Here is a 7,707-nt window from a genome sequence, read left to right as displayed (position 1 = left end):
TCATCATAAACTATGAAAAAAAGTTCCTATAAGCTGGGTGCGGAAATGCATAGTTTTAAAGTTGCAGGATGTTAGAACTTTTGAAGCATAGGTTATTTTTTTTTGGTTTAGTTTATTTTATCTCATCAAGGAAATCGATATCGACAAAATATCAAGGTACAACATTTAATCGGCATTAAACGCCCTACACAATTTTTGTGTAGGAGAGAAAAAAACATGAACTTTGAACAAGAGAAAAAAAAAGTATTGGCGCACATGTTTTTTAGAAAAAGATTCCATTTATAACCCATATGTACGTGCCTGATGAAAATATCGACACTTTTTTAGCATTAAAATATGTAGCATTTATAGTAGAGGTGGGCAAAAAAAGATCGAACGAGTCGTTCATTTGAACGAGTATTAAAAATGAATCGTGGGATTCGATATTCGATTCGTTCAATTGAATCGTGGCCAGCACGGATCTCTAACATTTGATTGATGAGCCGTAAAAAAGAATCGTAAGAATTGAATCGGACCACAATGCCATCGTTCGTTTCTATGGCATGGCGCCGGCGCACTAAGGGGTATTTAACCCAAAAAGTTGGCCAATATTCAAAAATCTAAATTCAAGATATCAACCAACCGATACCAGGAATTATTTGTATAAACATGAATGTATTCGAGGGTGGGTGGTAGGGGTCAATGTCCCCCCGTGTTACAATCCGCGCCAATCACAAATTGTTCTTCGAATAGACGGGCTGTGTATCGCTGTGCTTTTACAAAATTTACTTAACAATAATTATCTTGGTTTTTCTTACTAATCGCGATCTTTTATTGATCTTATATTAGTTTGGAGTATAATATGGAGTATTACTCTTTAGTATAACTGTTATTTTGTAGTTACAACAATATTAATCTGCTAGTTCAATAATAGACATATTATTTCATTTATAACAGAATGTTTATGTAAACTTTTAGTATGTAATCGAACCTTATCATGTATATCAATCTGGCTGGTTTTGTAGCTTAAGTATTCCTTTAGAAGACCTTGATAAGAAATTTTGCTAATTTATGCGAGTTTGGCAGTTACAATTTTTTTAATCGAATAAAAATGTAGTGTTTTTCACTTTCAACACCCTGTATCTTAGAGACAATGCATGTCTGGACCTATGTTTATGAGAACTTTTCTCCATAAAATGACCTGAGGAATCACTCCCTCGAGTATTGACATGTTATTGCCAATACTCGAGGGAGTCTCGACTTAATCTTGTCAATAAAAAAACGCTAGGTATGTATTAAAATTTGAAGCAATTTCTTTATTTTCTCACGTTTTAAAAGACGGAAGAATGCAAAAAAAAATAAAAATATTATTGACCAGGTTTTGAGGTAAAATACCCCATAGTGCGGCGGTGATATAAGCGTAAATGCAGGCACCAATATTTAGACTTGAAAAAAAACCCTAAACAAACATCATGGGCATAGGCATAAAATGCAAACGATAAGAAAGTTATTTACAAGAAAAAAATTATTTATACTGTGCTTAGTACGGGAGTATCTGTAAAGTATTTAATTTTCACGTTAATATTTTTGTTAAAATAATATTACCGACTATTAAATGTCGGACTAAAAGAGGAAATCGTATTTTTATGCAACTCCAAATAAATATTGTTGGCCTCTGCTCAATGTGATAAAAAAAATGGCGTCAGCGATGGTTATAAAATGAAGATCACTGTCATTTTATATGCAAAACTAGCCAACTGGACGCCATTTTTTGATCATGCGGTATTATATACTATTTATTATGATTATTAAATCGGAATTAAAATATGGCCCTAAAAATATTAAATTGGTATTAAGAAGTCTTTAATAAATAGTATAATTATAAATCTATCTATAACAAAATCAATATTTTAATCCCCTGTAGCTACCAAACAAAGCAGAATCTCTCACTATGTTGATATAAAAATAAATCTTATTTTTACGAGAGACGGCACATCCTGTATATGATCTAAGTAATGTGTCTTAGATTTTTTTAAACATTTTTTGTTTCATACTTGAGTTTGGTTCGCTCCAAACTTTTGCATACTTGAATACATGGTATAATAAATTCTTAATGAATGCCACTCTTTTTCTAAATATATAACGATGCAGCGAGTTCAGCAACTATTGCTCTATCTTTTCGATTAATCAACCAGCTAGGTTTAGATTTGTTTGCGAACTACTTAGCTCTATTAAATATTACATTGTCCTTCCCCGGAGATTACCTGAAACGTTCGGTGTAATTCTAATAATTCTGTTCAAACGTTGAGGGCTCAATTATTCTACTTGGGTTGGCACTGGAAACAGTTTCGTCGTTTTATTCCTCTGTCTAGGTTTTCATTATAAAAGTCAGTTTTATTATTAAGTTTTCATTATAAAAACCTTATTGTAAGAGTTGTTTTGTCTTTTACATTTCTATAATTAATTGAGACTGTTACGAATATTTTTTGTCCCTGCTAGTATCATTTCTAAAAAAAAATGTAAAATTATAATTTTATTTAGCCAAATTGATGTAAACCTCTCAGTTGACGGTCGACCAGCAGTTCCTTGCATCACGTCGCATCATACAGGGTGATTCTTAAATAAGTGCAATAGCAGAGTAGTATATTTCGACCCCAGAAACACATCTATGAGGTTTCTTTCGCGAAAAAAAATGAAAATTTGGTAATTTTTAGTTAAAAAACATAAAATTTTTATAATATGGCAACATAGGTAGTAGATTAAATTTACAAGAAAGAAGACCCAGAAAAGATCTTGCGGTTCTGAAAGTTTACTGAAAAAAATATATTTTTTTGGAAATTTTCAAAGTAAAATATTTGGGTTATTTTGGACTCTTTTTGACAAACGGCAAAGAGAAAATACGTTCCTTTTATCGAGATCTATTAGCCCTGATAATATCTGCACTTATTTAAGACTCGCCCTGTATAGATTTGTTTTAAAAATAACAGTATTAATTATAACAATTAAATATCCTCGAAGAAATTTCTCAGCACTTAAGACCGAGAAAAATCAAGGAGAAAAATCAAAAAAATTTTTTTTTCGTCTACTATATCTGAGCTATATGTTAGGTTTGGTTAGGTTAGGCATTCTTTAAAATACTTTTTAGACCACGGGATGACTCTCTATCAAACTGTATTGAAAGATAGTTTGAATATCTTTCTCCAATTGAAAAGTCGAATTCACAAAATCGCAAATATATATACCTGCGTTTAATAAAATAAAAATAAATAAGGGAAACAAAGTATTCAGGAGACGAGTTATTTCAAAACCTGAAATAAAAAATGCCGGTCCGTATTTAAAAAAACTAAGTTGTATCTCACAAATTATCAGCTAAATTGAAAATATAAAAATACTATCAGATAGCCCTAAGAAATTGGCTATGAGAATGTGCAATTAGTTTTTTGATTTTCTAAAAAGTAACGACAGGAAAAAATAAAATTGATTTTCCAAAAAATCCGTTTTTTTTTCCAAAAAAATCAGCAATCCTTGAAATTTTTTTTTGATAGCATCTTGGTGAACATCCCAAAGGCGCAACTTTACCACAATTTAATTATGTTCGTCTCTATTATGGTTACTGAGATACCAATGCTCGTCCCTCGAATTTGTAGCAACCTGTATAATAATTGTTTATATAATAATTAGTAATGATATTGTTAATTTATAATTAAATGATTTTTGTTTCCGAAAATATTTTCATTAAAACAAAATATGTAAAAGTGGGCAACGCTGTGCCGGTCAAGCTTAATCACGCGACTAAAATTTTATTTGATATGAACTATAGGCTGTCCAACGACAAAATCCTTGACAGTGATAGATGTGTTTGTCATTTTAATTTTAAAGTAGTTTATTTTATTCTACAGAGAAATAAGTTGGTACAATTATTGGAACCTTTGAATAAGAAGACTAAGGAAGGAGCATAATGCTATCCATGTATTCATGCATGGTGGGCGGAAAAAGCGCTATAAAAGCACTCTAGGGTGGAGATCCTTGACAGTTCTGTTTGACGATTCATTTGACACATTTGAATTTGATTTGAAATTTTGTGGATTTGTCAGTCTTTACGGAGCTTATTTTATGTTATTTATTATTTATTCTACTACTGATAGTTGTATAAAGGTAGTAAATTTAGATGGAAATTGTGGCAGAACTTAAATTATCAGTGACACTATCGCGATTTATCGAAAAAGATTCTAAAATAGTTGGTTGTGTAGCGTGCGGTAGATCTCGGCAAAAATTGTGTGAAATAATGGAACAACTTTTCGCTAGTAAGTGGCTATATAATATACATACGTGTAGTAAACCGATCATTTATGAAATTCACTTAAATTAACTAAATTATATATTTTTCTTGCATTTTAGCTTTTATTTATTACTTGTCAAAGATTAGATGTCAAAGAATTTAGATACGTTAATTTGACTTACCTGCTTCAGTAGCGTATCGGATGTTTGTGTTAATAAATACTTATTATAACTTATCTATTTTTATTAGAATTATATATTTTATAACAATTTTAATAACTACCAACATTTATTCACAACGTAAAATAAAACAACAAATTATTGAGTCTACCCCACGTCTACCCTACATCATAGTTTTACATTTTTTAAATAAAATTAGAACGACACTGATAAACCGGAATTTAAGTCGGCCATATTTGAGGCCCATCGCGGTGTACCTAAGATTTTTGATATGCTCCTTCCTTAGTCTTCTTATTCAAAGATTGGAACGCATAGCAAACAATTAATATATTTAAAATTTGAGTGGCAGTGACAAATGATTACTTCAAAATATTGTGAAAAAAACTATAAGACTGAAAAAATCTTTAGTTAGTTGAGTTATTTTATTTAAAAAATACGACATGTGTTAATCTCGGTGTTAATACCAAACAAACAAGGGTGTATTTTAAATAAAACACGACATACCAAAAAATATAAAAAAGAACTATTTCTTACATTGAAGTTTCAAGAAACTCATTATTATTATATTTATCAATATAACTTATGTTGAAAAATAAAAAAAAATATTGCACAGGAATAAATAAAACACAACATAAATAAAACAAAATATTTTATTAATAATAACACTGAGCACCGAATATTAACTATAAACTGTGATCTGGTTATACAGTTCATTTTCCCTTGATTTTTCCTCCACTTAACTTCAAAAGACACAAAACACACGTAATAACACAAACTAAAATACAAGAACAATTCGCAAATGTTTATAATCTTGCATAACGCAGGTTATTTGACATAATTTGACACAAAGTTATAACCTATAATTTGGCAAGACATGACAAGCCTCAAAAATCTTAAGGTGACTTCATACGCTTGAGCGTCCATGCATCGTTCATCGTTACGTCGCTCCAATAATACTGAAATATGATCAGTCATTTTTGAAATAAACCAATAAACTGGTTAAAAACAACAAGGGACGACGCGCGATGCACGATAGATTTATATATGCTACTGCTAAAATGGATACTTGGATAGTTTTTAAACTAGCCAGCTATTTTACAAGAGCAGTATTGAAGAGCTATACAATATCAACACTATCAAAATATGCTGCAATCTATGATTAGGAAATTGGCCTTACCTATTACGAGCGCCTACCGCACTGCGCCGACAACGGCAGTACTGGCATTGGCTGGTGTCATGCCCATTGTACACCAGGTAGAGGAAAGATGCGACACCTACAGGCTGGGCGAGGAACATATTATGCAAGTAAGAGAAAAAATCTTGATGAAATGGCAGGAGGATTGGCAGGGATATGATGGCTGGGCAAAGCAATTTATTGAAAATGTGGCGGAGTGGCACAAGAATGGATGGGTGGAGGTAGACCACTTTCTTACTCAAGCTATCACAGGTCATGGGTGTTTTGGCACATACCTGAAAAGGATGGGCAAAAGAGATAGCGATCGCTGTGTGTACTGCCAGGAGCAGGATATTCCCTGCGCACACTCTATTCGAGTGTGGAAGATGGAGGGAATTTAGGGACGTGACAGAGGCAAGGTGCGGCACCAAGGTCACGCTAGATAACGTCGGGGCACTTATGGGTGAAGACCAAGAGAAGAGCGTAGCGGTTGCGGAAATGCTTAGGGTTATTATGAAAACCAAATTTCAGGAAGAGTTGGCGCAACGATTAATACATAGGATGCACACATAAGACAACGGTATGGACGTCATCTGCTATTTTTCTGTCATCGTCTGTCGAATCTTACCTGAGAAAAAAAAAGTCTTGAAGTAATGCCCCGGGCGGTTCCGAGACGGAGACTGAGGTTTGGCAAAGATGGGTTTTTAGTGGGTAGGCCCTCTGGGTAGAGTAGAGAGGGAGATCCCCACACTCCGGCCCTAAAGGCGTTTCCCATCTATAAAAAAAAGCTATTTTGCAAAAAGCGCTGTTATTTGGTTGGTTAGGTGTCAGTTTGTGGTGTTGGTTGTGCTGTTTGTTTGCAAAAAAGCTGGCTAGTGTGAAAAGTATTCATTTTAGCCATAACATACATAAACCCATCCATAGTTAACCTAAAAAATATTAGAAACTTTTTTTAGCGAAATAAATAGATTGGTATGGACGTCATCTGCTATTTTTCTGTCATCGTCTGTCGAATCTTACCTGAGAAAAAAAAACAGAGTATATAAATTATTTGATGACTTAATTAAAATTGGTTAGCAAAACGCGCGTCCAATGCAAAAGTAAAGTTGTTTTGATGTATTGTAGTAAATTAGTATTTTATTTTGCTATTGTTTTCCTTTGTTAGAAAAATAAACTGGTCCGAAAAGAACCTGGAAAAGACGAGCAGTTTAAACGCTTTTTGACGTCGTCGAGAGATAGTTCCCTTTAAGCTGTCCAAAATAAAACTATCCGCTTCGGTGAGCGATATTTACGTTTTTCCAGGGCACATACAAATATAAACTTAACCGGTTTAATATTACTCCCGCGCCCGACCAAAATAAAGGAATAACTCAAGAAAACATTTCAGCTTCTTTTGTAATTTATATCTCTTAGGTATTCCCGGGGCCGAAGCGCGCGGCGTAAAAATTTTAAATTTGCATCATATTACGGTTCCGCAAACATGTTTGTTTCGCCTCAGTTCGAGACCTCCGTTTATATATTACGTCAAGTTATTGCCAGCTATTATATCGGCCTTGAATAATGGAAATATGTCTAGACATTTTGTAATAAAATTGTTCTATAGTGTCTTCTTTTAATGCTTAAATCTGTTCTAGGAAAAATATTTTTTTTATGAATAAGAATATCATAATAATAATAGTTTCATTAACTCCCATATGTCTATCATTGAACCCTCTTAGCTACTTATTAAATAAAAGTGATATGAAATATACAGGGTGCTTCAAAAAACATGTGCTATCTCTCGTGGGGAGATTCCTCTTGTAAAAATATTTTTTTTTATATTAACATAGGTCCGATTCTGCTTTATTTCATAGCTACAGAGGGTTAAAGTTTTAATATTCTTTCTATTTATTATAATTTTACGAATTTAAATACTTTTAGTGATTCGAATGAAAAAATTGTCGTCATATTTAATAGGGATGGGTTATCACCGGATTTTGCTAAAAAAAATGTGCGTCACTGACATTTTTTTCTTTTGTTAGTTATTAAATTGTGTAGACCTTGCTGATTAAAAGTTGTCTTTAGATATTTTGTTGATTCATTGATGAGATAAACAC

Source organism: Sitophilus oryzae, unplaced genomic scaffold, assembly GCF_002938485.1.
Source record: "Sitophilus oryzae breed Bouriz unplaced genomic scaffold, Soryzae_2.0 scaffold_1720_pilon_pilon, whole genome shotgun sequence".
NCBI classification, from domain to species: Eukaryota; Metazoa; Arthropoda; class Insecta; order Coleoptera; family Curculionidae; genus Sitophilus; species Sitophilus oryzae.
This window is presented reverse-complemented; position numbering follows the sequence as displayed.